Source organism: Phragmites australis, chromosome 15, assembly GCF_958298935.1.
Source record: "Phragmites australis chromosome 15, lpPhrAust1.1, whole genome shotgun sequence".
NCBI classification, from domain to species: Eukaryota; Viridiplantae; Streptophyta; class Magnoliopsida; order Poales; family Poaceae; genus Phragmites; species Phragmites australis.
Window position 1 is genome coordinate 17,561,884 of NC_084935.1, and position 22,687 is coordinate 17,584,570.

Consider the following 22,687-nt stretch of genomic DNA (forward strand, 5'->3'; position numbering starts at 1 on the left):
GGAAGATGAGACCCTTCAAAAACAAAATTGAAGAACAATCCATGCTCTACGAAGATCAACGTGGAGACATCTTCAAGAATTGATGGCCCTCCAAACTATGAAGTCAAAGAACCCCCGTAAGTGATTTAAAATTGTAATTTCAGCATGTTATTTACGGCATAACTCGTAATATATGCATGTGTATTGTTAACTTAGTTAATTGGTGGCATGCGTATGGTGGTAGATCCATTGACTTACAAAGATTTGCAAAGCATATTGTTAGTCTTTGTGCTTCATCTTCTGGTTGTGAGTGTAATTGGAACACTTTTAAATTTGTAAGTGAAGTACTCAAGTTCCACATTTCAATTCGCAAAATTAGTAATATATTTTTATTAACTTTTCTTGCTTTTATGGTTGCTTGTAGATTCATACTAAGAAGAGAAATCGACTAGAACATAAAATATTTAATGATTTGGTTTATGTTGCCTACAATCAGAAAATGACTAGTATGTTCCAAAAGCGCTGTGAGGAAGCGGGTAAAAGCTATGACTCTTTTGTTATGGAAGACTTTGATTGGGAAAATGAATGGGTTGACCCAACGGCCCAACCTCAAGGTACTAGTGGTTCGGACCTCACATGGGACCAAGTTGATGAAGCAATTGGTGCATCACATGAGCTTCGAGGTCCTAACCTTCCTAGGACCTATGCTCGTCGTGCAAGACATATATCAAGAGTGGTTGAAGAAGCAAGAGTGGTTGAAGACGCCGAGGAGGGAGAGGAAGAAGACATATGTTGGAGCAAGAGTTCGTCTTGCCCTAGCAAGTACGGCGAGAATCTCTTCTAAGCAGGAGACTCAAGCTTGGAGACAAAGTTTGAGAGAAAGGAACACCACAAATATATTGATAGTAGAAAAATGGATTGGCCTAGGGGGGAGTATCACAGTGTGGTTTAGCGCTTGGGAATCTTTGTGTCCTGTGTGTTGTCTTGAGTGTTCTCCTTGTGACCTCCTCCCTTCCCAGATGACCATGACTCCTTATTTATAGGGTGGTACGTAGCTTAGTGTACAAGTTATCATGATGTACAAATATCTAGAACATGACCGAATTACTGTGCCTTATCCTGGATAACTACTTTTTACCATACATAGAAGATATATATCTGCAGTGGTAACTATTGTTGTGCCTGCCTCCTGAGGGGTGAGCCGGTTTCCAATTGTGACCAGGCGCCGCTCTACCAGGGGTGTCAAATGACTTGCACTAGCATTAATCGCCCGTCACCTCACATCAGGTCGGCCACAGGGGGGTGTCCTTTCTTCGCAGATATTATCTTTGGAGGCCGGCTGCATTTTTAGGCTTCGGAAGGCTGCATGGGCACCTTAGGGGTGGCCCGAAAGGGTCCGCGGCCTCTAGGGATAAGGCCTCTTATTGAGTCTAGAAGCCAAAGGCTCTGGAGGGATTGGATGTAGCTTCGAGTCTTCAGAAGGCCACGTACGTGCTGGAGAGGTGGCCCAAAGGGGTCCACAGCCTCCAGGGTCCAGGCCTCCCTCTGAGGGTCCAGAGACCGAAGGCTATAGAGGGACCTTTGATAGTGATCATCAACCATTATCCTCAGGCTGGTCTATTTTCCCCCAACGGTACCCCGTCATTCTCTGGCCTCGATGTTTGGAGGGGTAAGAGGATGTAGAGGAAAACCAACTCCAGCCTAGGCTTGTAACAAGAATGCTCGAAGGCAATTCCCTGTCCCTGAGGAGTTTTTCGATGAGAACTGTGGGCGTTGATGGCGAATCTCAAGGCTGATGGTGCATTGGTGGTGGCCGCACACCCTGGGGTTATGTTGAGGTCAGAGGTGCAACCGGCGTTGAAGTCAAAGTCGAAGACCAAAGACATATTAGCAGAGGAGGCACGCTCCGAAGCCTATTGGAGTTGGTGTATGCGGTATCAGGACCCAAGGCCGGAGGGGCGTTGGTGGAGGTGATGCGTGTCGGGGTCCGTACCGAGGCCGATTTAGATTCTTCAGACATTTTTGAGTTTGTCAGAGTGGGGGATTACTTGTGGGATTGGGGAATCCCAACGTTTGCCAGTTTGAGGACGGTAGGATGGGATTTGTCACTGGCGCGTTCTGATTGGATAATGCGCGGGTTCGTTTAGGGTCTTGTGCCCACGCCCTTGGCATGTGTTGAAAGGAGTCTAGGTCATTAACGTGATGGGTTCGTGCAAGAAAATGAGGCGTTGCCATGGGATGTTGCCATTTGTCGATGGAGTGACTAGGATATGGCCACAGAGCCCTAGAGATTAATGAGGGAGGCCATGGAGCGATGCCGCGTTGGTTCCGCCTCACCTTTCGGGCGTACGTGGTTGCTTGGCCCGGATATAAAGCTGGGGTCACCAGCTAGATTTACCATTACCCCATGAGCGAGCACTCAACCTTGACTTTGAATATGGCATCGTTTTCCTCCCCATCCTCTTAGGAAATGTCGATGATCTCGACTGCTTCTACTGGGGCACAGATGGCCGTCTAGCTTCCATCCCTATGGGGTGGATAGCTGCCTGTCGCTCCTGCCCAACCCCCGGTTCGGGAGACCACACCTGTCGAGATAATCAATATTTTTGACGATGATGAGGAGATTAACTAGGATCTCCTGCGGAAGGAGAGTGACGAGGAGGAGCAGGCTTCGGCGGTGAGGGTGGGGGCCGGGAAGAAGTAGGAGGAGGCCCCGACAGTAGCTCCTTAGGTTTCTTCTTCATATTCTGATAGCTCGTGGGCCAGCTATAGCATTAGCTTATGTGGCAGCAGGCCGCGGATGAAGTGCATACGCTGCTTCATGCGCGGCCCCTATTGGGATCCGTAGGAGGCGAAGGTGGCCTTCGGGTGTGCTTCGTGGACATCCCTATCTTGCCGTTCAACTATGGCCCTACCGCGGGCCATAGTTGCCATTTGCCACCTTGTACTCTTTCTCCCCCTGGTTTGCTCTTTTGGGGTCTGTCTCCTTCGTAGCGGCCTTTGTACCATTTGCTTCTTTGTACGCGTCCTCCGGATGCACGATTTGTATAGTAATATAATTTGGACCTTTGGGGGCGATTATATCTCTTTTTGGGCTGAAGTGTAAGGGGTTCCTTCGAGCAAGTGACCGCATGTCTGTGTGCCTTCATGCGTTCGAGCCACGCTCTTCGTCCCCTTCGTAGATGATGACTAGTTTTTCGGATGACTGAGGTACCGAGCCTTTGCATAGATCATAGCCAGTTTCGTTCCTTCCAAAGGAGAGGTGGCCTTGTGAATCTGGTAGTGGTAGACACGTAGGGTAACTAAGGAGGGCAGGGCGAAGTAGTGGCGACCTCATCATTCCTGGTTATCACATACTCCTCGGGTTCAGCATTGGTAAGGCCTTCTTCCAAATTTGTTCCAGATTTCTAACCCAATGAAGTCCATTTGGAATCTTTGGGGACAAGCTCCAGAGGTGGTCTGCGACCCTTCGGGTTCTTAGCCGCTGCCCGGCTTCAGAGGCAATCCGTCTAAAGCATGGCAACATCGTGTTGGACGCAAAGCCGAAGGCTAGATGAGGGAGGTGGTTCTCAACCCCCTTGCTCCTTAGTCACTGCTTGGCTTCGGAGGTAATCCGTTCGGATCCTAGCGATAGCGCATCAGAGGCGAAGCTGAAGGCTAGATGGGAGAGATGGTCCTTGACCCCCTTGGCCCATAGCCACTGCCTGGTTCCAGAGGATATCCATCTGGAGCCTAGCGACGATGCATCAGAGGCGAAGCTGAGGACTAGATGGGAGAGATGGTCCTCAACCCCCTCGTCCCTTAGCTGCTACTCGGCTCTGGAGGTAATCCGCTCGGAGGCTGGCGACGGCAAGCTGGAGGCAAAGCCGAAGGCCAAACAGGAGAGGTGGTCCTCGAACCCCTCGGCCCTTAACCATTGCCCGACTCTGGAGGTAATCCGTCTGGAATTTGGAGACGGCGCGTCGAAGGTGAAACCGAAGGACAGATGGGAGAGGTGGTCCTTGACCCCCTCGACCCTTAGCCGTTCTCTGACTCCGGAGGTAATCCGTCTAGAGCCTACGACGTCGCGTCGGACGCGAAGACGAGGACTAGATGGGAGTGGTGGTCCTCGACACCCTCAGCCCTTAGCCGTTGCCCGGCTTTGGAGCTAATCCGTCCAGAGCCTGGCGACGGCACGTCGAAGTTGAAGCTGAGGACTAGACGGGAGATGGTCCTTGAGCCCCTTGGCCCTTAGCTGTTGCTCGGCTCCGGAGGTAATCTGCCTGGAGCTTGGCGACAGTGTGTCGAAAGCTGCAACTCCTACAATGAAAAGTTGGAGATTCCATACTATTTCCTATGCCACACAAAGTGGACTTTTACTTAATATTAGCATGATCTTCATAAACGACATATGAATCGTCTCTTAGATAAGACTGTAGGGTAATGACTTTACCTTTTACCATACGTGTTTGAGTTACACGGGCAATACCTCTTCCTACGGGGAGGGGGGTTTATACCCCTTTGATCTATTGGCTGTGCCTCTCGGAAGCTAGTGGGTTTCGCACTTCTTAGGCACGGAGGCGTTTGCCTTCAAGATGCCCAATAGGTCTTTTTAGAACCTCTCCATTTGGCAGAGGTTTTTTGGAAGACAACCCCATTTGCGGGGGTTTTTTGAAGACTCTCCGTCTGGCGGAGGTTTTGTAAGACTCTCCATCTTGCAAAGGTTTTGGATGTTTTCGCCTTTTTTGGTGGAGGTTTGGTAAGGCCCTCCATTTTGGCGGAGGTTTCGCAGGACTCTCTGTTTTTGCCAGAGGTTTTGTAGGGCTCTCCGTTTTTGTCAAAGGTTTTGTAGGACTCTCCGTTTTTGTCGGAGGTGTCGTAGGACTCTCTGTTTTTGCTGGAGGTTTGGTAAGATTCTATGTTTTTGTTGGAGGTTTTGTAGGACTCTCCATTTTTGCCGTAGGTTTGGTAAGATTCACTGTTTTTGTCGGTGGTTTGGTAAGATTCTCCGTTTTTTTAGAGGTTTTGTAGGACTCTCCATTTTTGCCAGAGGTTTGGTAAGATTCTCCGTTTTTGTCGAAGGTTTTGTAGGACTCTCCATTTTGCCGGAGGTTTTATAGGACTCTCTATTTTTACTGGAGGTTACCAAGAAATTCCTTTGGGGCCATCGCAACTACATTACCAAGGAAGTCCATTGATAATCGACATTACACACTATCGAGGCTATGCAACGCCTTCCAGAAAACCTAAGCTTGATGCCTTCGTGGTGACCTAGGCCTGCTGTGCCTGTGGTGTGTAGGTATGTCGTGCAACGAGGATTCCTTGCGACAGTATTCCTCAGAGCACTACATCTCCGCCTCCGAGGACATCCCTTGGGGCGTGGCTTTGACACTACTGAGGCTATGCAATGCCTTACAGGATACCTTGGCATAATCCGCCCTCTAGGTGACCTAGGCATGTGGCGCAGTTGCAGGTGTGTCGGCCTCACTGTCTACTGAGACTACACGATACCATCTAGGAAACCTAGGCAGTCTTACCTCCTAGGTGACCTAGGCATGCGGCGTCCGCGGTACGTGGATTTTTGCATGGTTATGTACCAGTTATGTTTTACAGTCTACTGTTGGCAATAAGCAGCTAATTGCAGTATAAGACATAGCTAGGTCAGATGACTATTCATAACTCATGTCAAATGAAGATTTAACTTAAGTTCTACTACTTACTTCTAAATAGGGACGTAATCTAGATTTACCATTTCTACCTAGTGGCTATTTGTTGTAAAAACTTCTAATAGTAAGGTTGGAGGCCTCCAACATATTTTGATCGTACTTTACAAAAGATAGACCAGCTAGGTAAGCTATCGATAGGTAATAGTGGGCGTACCTTTGCCAGAATAAGGCCTCTATTATGAGGGTTGAAGGCCTCAAAGCCTACAGCTAGGCCGGGAGAGGTGATCCTCGACCCCGTCGGCCCTTAGTCGTTGCGCGGCAATGGCGTGTCCCAGAAGGCCGTGAGGGTTCGACAGTCATTGGTGTTGTGGCCGCGCCTTGGTCCGTGCTAGATGCACCCGTGTGCCTCCGGGGGTACCAGAGCTCATAGTTGGCATTAAGGTCACTACTGGGGGCCATGTGCCCCGGAGCCCTTGGATTCCCCAGGGCCTCCTTTGCTTTGGGGAGACCGTCGAGGTCGTCCGGTGAATCGGCTTTCGGAGCAGGAGTGGCTCCGTCTATGCCTCCCTGGACGAGGTGGACTTGGGGTTCCCTGTGCACGGTTGGCGTCATGAGGGCTACGTCGGGGCGCTGGCATGGTCTGCGCACTTCGGAGCCTTGCGCCTCCTCGGAACCCTCTTTCACCGGAAGGGCTTAAGGGGGACGCTGGGTGGACAGATTCTCCGAAGATGTTGGCTCGCCTGGGACCTCAGCCGCGACCTCTCCTGGTGTAGCGAGGTCTTCATCATGCAGAGGCTGGAAGGCCTCTGTGCCATCTGGAGTTTCCGTACGGACCGAAGGTTTTGGGTCGATCAAGGCTGGAGGAACGCCGTCCCATACAGCAGCGAGGCTGGAGGGTGCACACGGTGTGCATGGCTGAGATAGCCACGCATATGGTTGCATGGTTTCAATGATGTATATGGCGGCTAGCGCGTTGGTGGTTTTTCTGGTAGATTCCTACCTCTCTTTAGCACTTCTATTTTCGAGTCCCCACAGACAGTGCGCTATTGGAACACGAGTTCGTCTTGTCCTAGCAAGTACGGCGACAGTCTCTTCTAAGGAGGAGACTCAAGCTTGGAGACGAAGTTTGAGAGGAGGAACACCATAAATATATAGATAGTAGAAAAATGGATCGGTCTGGGGGGAGTATCATAGTGTGGTTTAGCGCTTGGGCACCTCAGCGTCCTGTGTGTTGCATTGAGCGTTCTCCTTGTGACCTCCTCCCTTCCCAGATGACCACGACCCCCTATTTATAGGGTGGTACGTAGCTTAGTGTACAAGTTATTATGATATACAAATATCTAGTACATGACCGAATTACTGTGACTTATCCTGGATAACTACTTTTTACAATACATATAGAAGATAAATATCTACCGTGGTAACTATTATGGTGCCTTCCCCCAGAGGGGTGAGCTGGTTGCCAATTGCGGCCCGGCGTTGCTCTACCGGGGGTGTCAGGACGACTTGTATCGTGCTGGGGTGTCAGGATAAGCACCACTTACACCAGCATTAATCGCCCATCACCTTGCGTCAGGTCAACTGTAGGGGGTGTCCTTTCTTCCCTGCCAATATATCCGGAGGACGGTTGCATTTTCAGGCTTTGGAAGGCTGCATGGGCACTAGAGGGGTGGCCCGAAGGGGTCTGCAGCCTCCGGGGATAAGGCCTCCTATTGAGTTCGGAAGCTGAAGGCTCTGAAGGGACTCGTTGTAGCTTCGAGTCTTCGAAAGGCCACGTACGTGACAGAGAGGTGACACGAAGGGGTCTGCAGCCTCCGATGGCTAGGTGGTCCCACTGAGGGTCTGGAGACTGAAGGCCACGGAGGGACCTTTGATAGTGATTGTCAACCATTATCCTCAAGCTGGTCTATTTTGCCCCAACAACATCATTATGGATGATGTTGATGTTGATGATTTTGGTGACAAACCAATGGATGCTACTGATGATGGTGCGGAGAACATGGATGCTTCTAATGATCTCGATGAGTTTGCAGGGATGACTTTTGAGAGATGAGAGATTTGAAACTTTGAAAGATCAGAGTGTTCTATTTCTTTTGTGCTACATTTAAATTGCTATTTGTCTTTTGTACTACATTTACATTTCCTAATAACCTAAACTATAACTATTGAGGTATATTTATATTACCTTTTGCTAATATCCTAGACTATAGCTTGTGTATTCGCCACGATGTGTATGGCATCGCCGCGCCACATGCCTTGTCACTGTAAAGTTGTGAAGGTTGTGGGTCGCCGCACCTCGCCACCCCGCCGTAATAACCATGCTCACGCCGTCCCTTGACATGCCTCACTTTTTTTTGGAATTTTTTTCTAAAAAATTTCTAAAAAAAATTCTAAATAAACTTTTCTCGTTAACTTTTTCTCAATTTTTCCTCAAAACTTTTCTCGTAAACTTTTTTTGATAACTTTTCTCGTAAACTTATATTGATAATTTTTTTTGAGAAAATTTTGAAAAAATAAAGATTGCGGAGGGAAATTTTTCCAAAAAGGAAAGTTGTGAGTTAATATTTCAACACGTGTGCGCTGATTAGAATGGCCCGGCTTCCAGCCTTCTGCAATGGCACCTTAGCAGATCTGACCACCTCCTCTTCTACAGTCTTATGTGAGGGGGTGGCGTGGACAGCCAACAACGAGGCCATAAGGGGTGGCCTGGAGCCGTGGATGGTAAGGCCGAAGGGGCATCTTGCGTAGTTGAGTTGTGTGGCCGTGATGGCAATGAGTGCCTAAGTGGCAACTGGGGAGTGGCCGAGTGAGTGGTGGTGGCGCGACAAATGGCGGAATGCCTTTATGGTAAAAAGATTTAGGTTTCGGTGGTCAAGTGCCCTACTGCCCTGTGCCCATGTGAGACCTGAGAGTTGGGCTAGGCTGGGTTAGGCTGTGTATGAGAGAAGGACCAAAATTCAAAATTAGACAATATATATAAACGTATTTGCTGAAATAGATTACATGTTATCGTATTTACAATTTGAGCATTCGTATTCTGCACATTATTTACCGAAAATGAAATTTTGGTACACCGTGCGCCGAAAAATAGTAGGCCCAGTTATATTCAGCACACCGTGTGCCGAATTATAGCACTGTAGCCCATATTCGGCACACCATGTGTTGAATATCAACCGTCGACTGGGGGCACACCAACTAGAATAGCAAGTCTGGGTTGAAGTCGTCCACGTCAAAGGTAGCGGCTTCGTTGTCGGCTTCTGAACAGCGGAAGAATGCAAGGAAGGGGACAATGGGTGTGAGTACAAAAATGTACTCCGCAAGTGGAGGGAAACAAGATATGGGGTTTAAGTGAAGGAAAGGTTTAGACACGGGTTAACTGCACTAAGCGACCTGAACCTATGATTCCAACAATAGGCGTCCTATTGACTAAATGAAGACACAACTATGAAAAAAGGATTGACTCATCCGATTTCATCCGACTACCAAGACTTACCACGTAATTCCGTTATCCGGCTACCCAACCAACCAGACCAAACTCTGATTCCAACTAATCCTGAAGAAGTCCAAGTTCTCTCTTGACCGTGAGCATGGCTGATCAATCAGTTTATACTCTGCAGAGTTTGCACAGCTTTTCCCAAAAGTCGTGATTCCCGTGTTGCTTCACACTTCTAGGGTGTGGAGTTGGGCTCTCACTATAAGGCCTTTACAAAGCTCCCACTAACCTACAGGCACCCACTGAGGTTTCACCGCTAACAGATGATTCCATTGCTGCAGAGGCTCCCTCTTGTGCCACATAACCATCTAACGGTGCCCACAGAACCAAAGGGGTGCCTAATTAATTGTCCAGGCCGTATTTAGGCCTCGTGGTTGTGTGAAACTAACTTGGTTACATGTTCAAGAATCGGTCCTTAGGACCCCACACAGGAACAACCACAACCAACTATGCACTACCCGCACACGTGCATTCTTGCACCAACATCGACAACCATTCTGTTGGGATACCTATACCATGTTGCTACAAAATTACCATTTCCCGATTCTTGTTCCATAATTCATTGGTCAAGATTAACATTTTTTCCAACCATGACTGCACTAGCATACACTTTCCTTTGACGGAGTGTTGCTCAAAATCTTCAAAAGCTTGGTCTTGGAGATTGCCGAACTGCTCAGCTCCTAATCGACAAACTGGAAAAAGCACACACAAAGGAAAACCTAAGAACAGTATATAAAACAGTACTAAATCTAAGCAAAAACCCTATAAAAAGATTCTACACTTCGCTACGAATATTTGGACGCAAAAATCGCCCAAATCGTAGCTACGAGCAAAAAGTATTGAGCTTTTAGTTATAGGGGCTATTGTACAAATTTAACTTGAATTTCAGAGAAATACCGAATTGATTTTATACTGAAAAATGGATTTATGACGCAATAAAGATTTACTGAATTATTTCTCTATAGAAAAAGCCATGGAAAATGTCTACGGGCCCCATGGACCATGGCCTTATGGCCGGTCCACGGTCCACTGTAGACCAGGGTTCAAAGGGGTAAGGGGCTTCTAATCTCAACCGCCGGATACGGATCGGGTGGCCGAGATTGAAACAAGGTAGTGGCAGGCAGTGCGGGACAGGGAGATGGTGTTCGACAGCGACGGGCGGCGGCGGAGCTCGTCGGTGCGACACAAAAATGCGCCTCCGACCACTAAACACGATGAGATTCAGTGCAAAACAAAGAGGAGAGCATGGGGGAGTTCTCACGGCGGCTTGTCGGTGGCAGAGGGAGGCCTGAGGGCGGTCGGCGATGGAGAAGAAGGCTGGCAGCCTTGGAGCTTGGCGGGGACGGCGTCCAGCAGCAGGAAAGACTCCAAGTGTCAAGATGCGTCGCATAAGGACCTGCGACACCATAGAGGCTAAAACCAAAGTCAATTAGGGTGTAGCACGGCTGAATTAGGGGCAGCGGCGAGCTCTTACCAGCAACAATGGCGATGACGGTGTTGGAGCTTGAATCCGTGTGCAAACAAAGGCGAAAAAATGGGTGCTTCGGGTGGGGAACGGAGCAAGGAAAGTGAGGGAGGGCATATAAACTCAAGAGAGGGAGGGGAAAGACTGGAATCGAAGGAATTGGCCGGTGGCTTCAAAAAGGATAAATGCAACGGTTTGAGCAAATTAGAGGGCCAATCAAGGGGGAAAACAGTCAGGTGGCCGATTGGGAAGGAGGGGATCGTGGAGGTGCACATTGATTTGCAAGTTATGGCGCGGGAGGGCTCGGATTGAACCGACCGCGGGGATTTGGGGAGGGAGGGCATTTGGGTCGAACTAGCGAGAGGAGGGAGAAGAGGAGCCGGCTCGGGTGGGGGCAGCTCGGGCTAGGCGGCTCAGCTTGGGTGGGACCCACGCTGCGGTGAGAGAAGCGGGAGGGGGTGGCATGGTGGGATGGGAAGGCCGGCTCGGCCTCGGGCCAGCGCGGGGAAGGCAGGGCGCGGACCAATCAGAAGAAGGGAGGGGAGAGGAGATGGGCCAAGGGAGAGGGAAATCGGCCCGAGAGCGATTTTCAAGTTAGAAATTCCTTTTCCAATTTAATTTTCTACACATTTTCAAAAGGGGTTCAAACGAGCGATTTCTAGCGAGTTTTTGCAAAAAAATTCCACGCATAAAAACCTTATTGCATCTACAACGACATGAATGCAACAAACATTTAGCCTAGGCCAATTTAAATTTAGAAATTAATTTTCCCTATTGAACAAAATTGCAACCACCTATTTAAGTTCTAGCAAAATTTTAAATTATTACAAAAGTTGAAATTTAGGGTGTTACATTGACTCTACTCAGTATTGATCCACTGTATGTAGTCACATAGTGGTGATGGAGACTAGCAAAGAAAGAACATTTTGTAAGTGGTAAATGACAGATAGTTGTGATTTAGTTTTGCATTATTTGAGTACCTGGCTGTGACACCCATCACGGATGCTACCCTCCGGTGGGTTGTACTCATAGTTGGAGCACATGAAGAACTTCCTACCATCACAGATGCTGTAGTTTGTTTGCAGAAGTTGCCTCCTGGGCTGCTATTTATATAGAAAATCAGTGTTGACTCATTAACTACGTCCATAGAGATTTCACTTGAAAACCCTAAGTCTGAAAAGGCTACTTCTGAAACAACTATTTCTAAAAAGGCTACATCTAAAAGGGCCTACATCTAAAAATCCTACATCTAAAAAGGCTATGTCTGAAAAGGCTACGTCTAAAAGGCTACTTCTAAAAAGATTACATCTTAAAAGACTAGTTCTGAAAAGCCTACCTCTAAAAAGGCTAGTTCTGAAATGCCTATCTGTAAAAAGGCTATATCTTTAATTGTTAGATTAGGGTTAAATGTTACGATAAGTGTCATACATTAGGCTTAATGGTAATGTAAGCATAATTAATTTGTAGTAGTGCATGCATAAAAGGGTTCACATAGTTCTAACCGTAGACACAACGAAACAATGGCTGTTAGAGGTGGGGGAGGGAGAACTAGAGGGCCTACTGGCATGGGGAGGGCACCGGTGATATGGTTGGGTTCTTTTGGTCCTAGTGCGTACGAGGAGGAGCTCGAGAATTTCAATTTGTAGGGAAGGAGTGAGTTTCGGCCACTCCATCATCGGAGGACTTATGCCGACACAAAAAAGGAGTGGTCGAAGTGCTACCATAGATACGACTGTGTTGTGCAGATGTATGATGGTAGCATTAACAGAGGCTGTCGTTTCTTCTGATGTCCTCTTGGAAGGGTGATAGTGCCAATAAGTTCAGTATCGTATTTTAGGATATTTTAGTCTTTAATTTCTATGTATTTGCAGGGGTCAGACGATGATGAGAGCTACCACTACATGAGATGGATTGATACTCTAGTTGAACAGAACATCAAAGACTATATCCATCACCTGTAAGACCTTATCTTTGACCTACAACATGAGGTTGATGTTATACCAATCCTTCCAGAAGAGGACGAGTTGGTCATCCACATCAACACTCCTACCGTATGCCTTGATCCCTAGTGCCCCTGCCCATGTCATCAAGAGTTTCCTCCACCTCCTCCTCCACCAACACCACAACTACCACCACCAGCGCACTATGGTGATGGGGGATGCTGGGAGTTCGGATAGTCTGTGCAGTTCATTCTAAGTCAGTATGACTAGAAGTAATGTATCCCGATGTGTTGCCTTAGCATTATATAATATTTTCTTGTATCATGTTGTTTGTAATTAAATAAATTGTACCCCGTCATGTAACATTGTATTCTGGTTGCATGTGCAATAGTAGTAGGGTTCGTAATGAGAAGGGTTTTTATTCAGAATGTTGCGAGTGGATGATTTATTGCCTGACATGACGGCACCCTGATACGGTTTGAAGCACATATGATTGCATGATGCTATCCTTTGGGATGGAACAATAACACAGGTAAAAAAAGCATGGAAGATAACATAGTTGTGACATAAACATCCTACATGACATGACAGGCATATAATAGAAATAACATAACATGTCAAAGTACTATCTAATGCCGCAGTCAAGGGGCATCGCCATGGCCACAGGCGTGCTTGTTGGGCATGCCCGTCGGCCTACGTTGGCTAGCTGCTCTATGACATACGTGGTCGGTGGAGTACATCAGGGGGGTCGTGCGGAGGGTGGCAGTTACGTGCAACATTTGTAGGGGTGCTAGGGTCAAGCTGCGATGACTGTGTCAGTAGAGGTGCCCCTACAATCTACGACGGGCCCTCCTCATCGGCCAGAACTGCGAACCAGTCGTCCTGTAAAGAGTGTGTCGAGCTGGACGTAGCGTTGAAGGAGGCTGGAATTCTTGCATGGTACCACCATGTCAAATATCGTGCATCACATAATAATTAAATTGTGAGGTGCACTTCCAAGTGATCAAATACAGAGGGACGGACCTAGCGCTCTAGCACCCCCGAAGAAACCTAGAGTTGGCATGTATCACACCGGTGGTGGCTGAGATGATGACACAGGTTCCATGTCAAAGAGTGGCACCGTAGCCTAAGCGCGTTCCAGAGACCTCCTATGTGTGTTAGGCAGGACAGCATCCAATAACCTTTGGCATGTCAGGCGTCGAAACCTGTCAAGGCAACAATGTGCGAGTCGACGTAAACTGGCCATTAGCTCACCTGAGTCAACCCAAGGTAGGACCGACTCCTAGTGGTCCACGAAGTATAATAGCTTCATGCCGACGTCCTTGCACGTGTTCAACAGCAATGCGGGAGAGAACACAATTAATATATGAATGCAATTCAATAGAATATATGAAGTCTCATGTACCATGGCATGGTACACCACCGTAGGCTCCATAGAGATAGTGTCGATGATCTCCAGCTTGTGTTGCGGTGGCTCTAGAGGCATTCAAATGCACCTACCTCGTGTTGCCGCGTGGAACCAATGCAAGTATGCATCCTCCATTGATGGGTCGTAAGGGCCACTGGGGACGTGGAGGTCTATAGTTGTGTCTGCCCACTGCTCCACCCACGGCTGCATCTTTGCCATCCAGGTTGCAACGTACGCAATGCCCTGACCCTTCCTCATCATCCTACAAGACAAAGTTACGATTATGGAGCATGATTAGTAAAGCACATGTAATAAGAAATAATTATATGTGAGTGTTGTTCATTGATTGATGCTGCAGGGGGGAAGTGCTAGTGGTACACGAACTTCTTGTAGACTCTATCTGGGTAGTAGGACTCGACCGTGACGTCAAAGACCAGTCGCTGCCTCGTAAGCTATAGAGCCTCGTCCCTGTGGCACAAGTCCAAGAGGCCAAGAGGCACACGGGTGTTACGGTCTCCACCACACCCTATCCATCTGTAGCTAGTCTAATGCGGCAACGAACTGAGGGTATGAAGCGTGTGTCATTGCCATCGCCCACCTTCATGAAAAAGTGAAGTGTCAAACATATAAGCATAAAGAAAGAACAATACTTAAAGAAATGTGTTAACTTGTATTACTAATGTCGCACTTGCACCAGAGCGAACCCATCATAGGGTTGTCCACTGCATCGTGCAAGCAGAACTCATCGAGAAATAGAAAGAATCATCGTACTTGTTGTATGACCTCAGCTGTGGGCACCCTATGTCGAAGTGCTCATATGACCATAGGTTCAGGGGCAACAAACAACATGTGATCGACGCGGAGACACTGCTCATGCTGCAGGTTTCGCACAATGCCCATTACATTTTCACTAGGAATGTGGAACCCCAATTGTATTGAGAGACCTTGTCTAAGGGGCCATCCACAATCTGATGTGTGAAGAAGATGAACCGCTTATCGATGGTGTCCTGGTGCATGCTGGTGAAGAGGACCCACCTGAACAACCACAATAGTTATGCCTCCAAGTGCTATCACACTCTCTAGTGCTCTGACTCTACTGTGAGGCGGTCTTCTTAGAATTGCTCTACCCAGGCCTTTGTTAAATAATGCTTCAAGGTGAAGTCCACCTGCACTGGCTATTGAACCTCAGGGATGACTCCATTGAACCTAGCAAGCAGCTTGTTCCTCCACCTGACATGCAAGTCAGGCCCATACATTGGAGGCCTCTCTAAGGGCAAACCAAATACCATGGAGACATCCTGCAGCATGAGGGTCATCTCACCTACAGGTAGGTAAAAAGAGTGGGTCTCTAGCTTCTAGCAGTCAACAAGTGCAGTCAGTAGTGCCCAATCAAGAGGAATCAAGGGGGCCTGATCCCTAGTTGGGTCGAGGAGAAGCGTCACCAGAAAGAGACACAAGGCCCTCAACCTACGAAAAATAAAGATTGAGAGTATAAGATCGGGAGATTTACAACAACAAACATATAATGAACGAACTTATTACCCTGGACCCTCATGCTGAGTATGTGTTATGTAATATTGGTACATCATTGTATTATGTAATATTCGGACAAACCTGAGTATGTGTTGTAATATTTGGACCATGTTGTATTATGTATTATTCGGAGTATCGGATAACCTGAGTATGTGGTGTAATATTTGGAACATGTCATATTATTTGGACCATGTTGTATTATGTAATATTCAGAGTATCTGACTATGAGTTGTAATATTACGAATTATTTTTATTATTCGGACTTTGTTGTACTATACAATGTGTTCGAAGAAGCTGCTATGTTTCTTTTAATAATGTTCACCTTGCACCAAAGTGTCCACCGGATATTGATCATACTGCCCCCTCGAATGCAGACCTCCGCATATTAGGCAATACTTACAGGCTTGTGCTCCCTTAGAAGTGTTCATATCATCCCTGATATGCCAAGTCTTGCGTCGCCCCTTCGTGTCAACCTTACTGTTTGGATCTAGAATCCAAGATGAGCCATTTTCAGGTGGCTTCATGAAGTCCATTACCGCCCGCCATCCAAGTAACTCGCTGCGGCAAGTACTTTCTACGGCTTCCTTGCGGTAGTATGGTTACATGAAATACTCCGCTCTATGTTGCCCTTCGCGCAACAAGCTAGCGCATGAGAGCAAGGCAAATGCAATAGTGATTGCTTATTGCAGGTGCACTCGCACTTGCTGTCCCCTGGCCACAACCTGCATTCGATTATAATTTTCCGCCTTTCGATGTCGAGTCCCCCATAATCACGCAACATCACCTCTAACATGTGTTGACGGTTACCAACAACATGAACCCTGTGATGTTGGCCCTTCCCGCTCTTCTCTTCCATGTAACATGTTATCTTCTCAGTGTACACCCTTTTGCGGGTTGCCCATATGTAGTGTGGCCTTGCTACAATGCTCTTGGAGATACCATTGTGTTCCACGAGTGACTCCCTCCACAATTGCCAGTAATGAAAATGACATATTCCTCTTTTTTACCTAATTGTAAACCTCAACAAGGTTAGTTATCATAATTCCATAACTTGAACCATTAGCGTCCACAATGAGTGCCCATTTCTCCAATGGTTGGTGTCTGATCTAGTCGGAGAAACACTTAACTCTTCTTCCACCCTTCCTCCTCCTCGTCACACTCTGCGGCTCAAGCGGTAAAGGCTCTAAGCCCTCGATCTCCTCCCTTAGTACAATTGGCTTCTTCAAAACTTCTTCCATATGACTACCAGTTAGTCTATCCAGCTCTTCCCACATAGCATCAACCACTTACTCCTAAATTGTTTGTAGAAGTTTGCTCTAAGGCGGCACATGCACCAAAAGTTGTGCAAATCTGGCTATGGCAATACCTTGTTTGCACCACTCTGCATTGTGTTCATAACATTTAACAAGCCTGCATGGTGATTGTGGAGGACACACGTTAGGTCTGTTACCAACAACACCTCTCTTAACCCACTGCAGAAACCACAGCATACAATCAGTAGACTCACATTCGATGAATGCAAAAGCCAAAGGCACAACCTATTCTCACCATCTACCCTGATAGCTATGAGTATTTGTCCCCTGCATTTGCCTTTGAGGAATGTCCCATCAACTCGCATCATTGCCCGACAATGTTGGAATGCCTTGATCATACAATCGAATGATCAGAATGCCCACTAAAGGACTCGATCTCCATCCTGGTTGAAAAATCATGAATAGTGTTGGAACCTAAATCCCCAGACAAGGAAGGCCTTTGCCTGGAGGAGAAGCCGAAGGCTTCAGAGTGTGACACGTGTTTAGAGGGTGAAATAATCTTAATTCCTCTATCACCTCAGTTACAGTACTAGCCTATTTATAGCCCGTACTCAACCACTCCACGCTAGGATTTACAGTTTCACCTCCCAAACTGCCACATTCCCGGCATATTCAGGGGTATTATGGTACCATCAAGCACATCTGCATATTTACATCTATACCCTGAGCGGCTACGGGCTTCGACGCCCACCAGGCACTTTCAGCTAGTTCCGGCGCTGCACCCTGGGTCGCCCCTTGGTCTCCAACTGAAAGTTTGCCAGAATCTTCGCCTATTCTGATCCCCGGCACCACGGGTCGACCTTCGGCCTTCGACCGAAGGCCTGCCAGAGCCTTCTCATATGCTGGCAATTGACATCATGGATCGACCTTGGGGCTCCGACCGAAGCCCTGCCAAAGCCTTCGCCTGCACTTCCTGAAAGACAACTGCAATATTTATTAGTGCTCAACCACCGGCGGACTTCGACTTGCCATCCGAAGGGGTACGGGAGATCATCCCCCAACGATAGCCCCCTACAAGTAAGGTTCATCTTCGAAGGGCTAAGCCTGTAAATCAAATGATATAGCTCAGTGCCGTCCCCTTTGGCCCATCGAAGGCCCCTGGGGGATAGGTTAAGTTTTTAGCAGATTGCCCCCTCATGTTGTTCATTTTGACTATTGTTATTTTTATTTTTTGTTTGTATTTTCGTGTTGGTATGACCATTCTGCCCCTACACAACCATCGGATCGAGGACGTTAAATGTCTTCACTTCATGCCGAAATGTCTTTTACGGCTACGGTTTAACTTTCGACGCATCTTGTTTTAACCGCCGTTACCCCCTGTTTTCATCGCTATAAATATGCTCCACGCGGTGGTTTATTTTTTATCGCTTGAACTCGCTTAAGCCGTAGCTCTCGTACGAAGGTTTTCTTTCTGAAGTCTCTTGCAGTCTCTTAGCTTCCAAAGCTCAGCACGATGGCTCCGAAGGTCAAGGAAAACCTCTTGAAGACCTACTGGATCGGACAGTCTAAGGTGGACAATGAGGTACTGGTTGGGCTTTTAAGGGAGGGATTAATTAGTGAGGTCTCAAAGGTTAGGCTCCCGGGAAGCCACGAGACATCGGAGGCTGAAGATGACGAAGCTATTGTCTTCGTCAAATACATCTGAGTGGGTCTCCACTTTCCTTGTGATGAGATGGTCTCAAAAGTTTTGAAATTGTTTGAAGTCTACCTGCATCAGCTCACGCCAAACACTATTGTTCAGCTCAGCCGGTTCGCCTGGGCAGCCCGTTCTGAAGGAGCGAAGGTGTCAGCCAAGGCCTTCGCCACCGCCCACCAGCTTCACCATCAGCCGAAGCTGGTTTTTGCCCGGAGCGTGTAGAGCGAAGCCCATTATGGATGCTTAAACTATACTTACCGCGCTGGCCTGACCACGCTAGTCGTGGACACAAAAATAAATGGTCGAAGGACTAGACGCAGTGGTGGTTCTACCACAAAGTGGACCAGGAAGATTTTCTTGTATCCAAGTGCGAAGAAGTGAAGGGGAACCGCACCCCCGATGTGCAGTTAAGGCCTCTCAAAGGCCAGAACTTGAGGCCTTCGCCAGGTGTGCGAAGTATGTGTCAACTCGCGATCTCGTAGAAGAGTTCGTGGCAACCGGAGTATGGCCCCTCAGCCGAAACTGGAGCATCCCGAAATTTGGAGACAAAGGGCCGGAGGGGCTCTGCCGTCCCCATCCTGCTCTCCAAGGTTTCACCGGTATTATCTTTTATCATGTTCCTATGTGCGTCTTGGCTGTTATTTGCTTACACTTCTTGCTTTGTCATAGACCTAACGGTAGCCGAAGTGGAGGCTAAGGGCATGATGCTGCTTGGGAAGTTCACCCAGGGTGAAGCCTAGCTATGCGTTGAGCAAGGTCTCAACCGACGGCTGAACCGGATTTTTGAGTATCGAGGTCTTGCCTACAAGGACATACCAAAAGTGACCGCGCCCTTACTAGGTCAAAGCGGAGAGGGCTATGAGCTGTACCCATTCGATAGGAGCCCCCGAAGGGCACACTGGATCCTCGCTCCTCTTCACCGAAGTCGTCCTTTTGCGTGCTCTTGGATCTTCCCACACTAATTCTTAGTGACGACGAGGAGGAGCCTTCGGATCCACATATAACCGCTGGGCCAGTGGTAGGGGAAACTGAGGTTGAAGGGATCGAGAATATTGAGGCGGTAGTTGACTCGTCGTCTTCCTCTTTGTCCTCGAGTTCCTTCTTCAACGACAAGTCATCTGGTGGCCACAGAGCCACAGAGACGGAAGAGGAGACTTCACTACCCATGCCCCGCAGTGGCAGAAAGGGGCTTATGAGTCACAATGGCTTAATCGATGCGAAGGCTATTGAAACTGAAGCCTTCAAGATTTCATCATTTGAGCCAAGCTCGGGGGAGGTCAGTGATGAGAAGAAGATTTTTAGCACCTTCGTTCTACCCGAGCTTGAGATTTATCTCACGCGAAAGCATGCTGCCAAACTCATCGACGCTTCCGACGTGGCCATTGTGAAGGTATTTGTATATACTTTATTATGCTTATTTATTTATTACCGCCCTGCATTGTTTCCCTGGTTATTTGTTCTCACACCCGCGCGCTGTCGCAGGTTACGCTTATCTCACGCGCTCAGCGCAAGCAGGTAGAGAATTTCGAGGCCTGTGCAAGAAATGCAAAGGCGCAAAGGGACATGTTTAAGGTCCGTGCGAAGAAGGCCAAAGCCCAAAAATGTAAGTAAGCTTGAAAAAGAAGTAAGCTCCCTTCGCTCAGGCAAACAAAGCGCTGAGGAAGAGGTCACATGCCTCCAGCAGAATCTAATGGCCTCCGAAGCTCAAGTTTCGGAGCTGCAAGCCCTCTGCACCGCTGAAATAGCTAAAACACAACGGCTGCGTGAAGAGCTGGACGATGCGAAGGCACTATCCGAAGATGCCCTCACTCTGCTTGGAAAACTGGAGCTGAAGGCTGTTGCAGCATGCAAAGCCATTAGCAATACCTTTGATGGGATCGGTGCTTCGGCCCTACCTCCAACGCTTGATCTTGTTGGGCTGGGTGGACTTATTGTATGGATCAGCGAAACCAGTGGAAGCCTTTTGCCTACGGCCCAGTTGTACGGCAACTTCTGCGCCATGGTCTCAGCCCGGAGTTTAGTGCCGTCAATTGAAATGACTGGCTGTGACCATCACATTGCACTTCAAAAACCCACCTTCAGCTAAGATAATGACTGCGGCTGCCGAAGAACTCGGGAAGGTGTGAAGAAAAACGCAAAGCGTCGTGTTGGGTTTTGAACATTTGGGTGTTATTGACTGAAGCATTTTGTAATACATAAAATTTTGTTTGTTGTTAAAAGTTTTGACTATCTTCGCTCCCTACACAGGTCCTCCCCTCGGACACTGCGCAGGTAGCCGAAGACGCTGTTCCCATCACTATGATGTGGGACAATTTTTTCATGTCTTGGTTTTGCTAGGACTCCTTCCACCGCCGCCATCCAGCTATCGATTTTGAGAGGTACTAGAGGGTGAAGTGTAGTGCTTATGATGTGATGAATGCCAAATCCAAAGTGTTTTGGAAGTCCTTTAGACCTTCAGTTTTAGATATCCGTAGGGCCGAGCATAAGTCCCGTCGGATTGCGCGCGGAGACGTTGAGTCTCCGCATATTCTCGTCAACCCGAAGCCCGAGCCGGAAGATGATAATGGTGGGTTCCTGGCCTGCCAGTTTCAATTTTGTTACCGCCTAGGGCCTTCTACGCAAATAGTGCAACATATCGAAGGCGGGAGCACTTCGCTTGTATCTTCGTCTACCACTTCTTCATCTTCTTATGTTGGATCCCCACTGGATCCAACATTGCCTTTTCATGCCCGTCAAGGCATAACCTTTCAATTTGGCTTTAGTTGATGGTATAAGGATTTTGTTGATCCTAATGTTGATGATTTTGCAAAATAAATGATGTTGAGACGATTATTATGTTTTGTTATTATACTGTGCTTATCGAGTTGGAACTTCGGCAGCACCGCGCGTGAAGTGTGATCTTGACAACACCGTCCCCCCTGACTTTAAAGCCGTAGGGACCTTCGGTAACAACGTACATGAAGCATCATTCGGAAAACGCCGTCCCCCCGCCCCCAACTTTAAAGCCATAGGGTCCTTAGGCAGTAGAGATTTTGCTCTTAATGGCCCGGTAGTGCATAACTTGGTTTTGTGTTGTAATTGCTATTTTTCTTCTGAAGGTTTGTTTTTCCTTCAGTGCGGAGCAGGCACTCTTAGCCCCCAACTTAGCTGAGAGGTGTGCCAACTTCTCTGAGGTTGAGCAACACTTTAGCTTTTTTTTCTTCCAAAGGTTTGTTTCTCCTGTGGCGCGGGGGCAGGCACTCTTAGCCCCCGACTTAGCCAAGAGGTGCGCCACCTTCTCTGAGGTCGAGCAGCACTTTGGCTTTTTTTTCTTCCAAAGGTTTGTTTCTCCTTCGGTGCTAGGGCAGGCACTCTTAGCCCTCGACTTAGCCGAGAGGCGTGCCTCCTTCTTTGAGGTCGAGTAGCACTTCGGCTTTTTTTTTCTTCTGAAGGTTTGTTTCTCCTTCGGTGCGGGGACAGGCATTCGTAGCCCCCGACTTAGCCGAGAGGTGCACCGCCTTCTCTGAGGTCGAGCAACACTTCAGCTTTTTTTTCTACTTCGAAGGTTTGTTTCTCCTTCGGCGTGGCAGCAGGCACTCTTAGCACTGGCTTAGCCGAGAGGTGCGCCACCTTCTCTGAGGTCAAGGAGCACTTCGGGTTTTTTTTTCTTTCGAAGGTTTATTTCTCCTTCGGTGCGGGGGTAGACACTCTTAGACCTTGACTTAGTCGAGACGTGCACCGCTTTCTTTGAGGTCGAGCAGCACTTCAGCTTTTTTTTCTTCCAAAGGTTTGTTTCTCCTTCAGTACGGGGCAAGCACTCTTAGCTCCCGACTTAGTTGAGATGTACGCCGCCTTCTGTGAAGTCGAGCAGCACTTCAGGTTTTTTTTTCTTCCAAAGGTTTGTTTCTCCTTCGGCGTGGGGCAGGCACTCTTAGCCCTGACTTAGCCGAGAGATGCGCTGCCTTCTCTGAGGTCGAGCAACACTTTAGCTTTTTTTTCTTCTTCAAAGGTTTGTTTCTCCTTCAACACGGGGCAGGCACTCTTAGCCCCCAACTTAGCCGAGAGGTGCACCACCTTATTTGAGGTCGAGCAACACTTCAGCTTTTTTTAAGGATTATAGACATCCATAGCTCGATCATGATTACTTTGCCATAGATGCGAGCATGCTACAGAAAGAAAATATTTAAAATGTGGACAACTTCGAAGCAACCCATGATCAATGTTTCTCCATGGGTTTATGCCTGTCCGAGGTCGAAGGGTAAGATGTCTTTCTTTGACATTTCGCACCTCAACTTT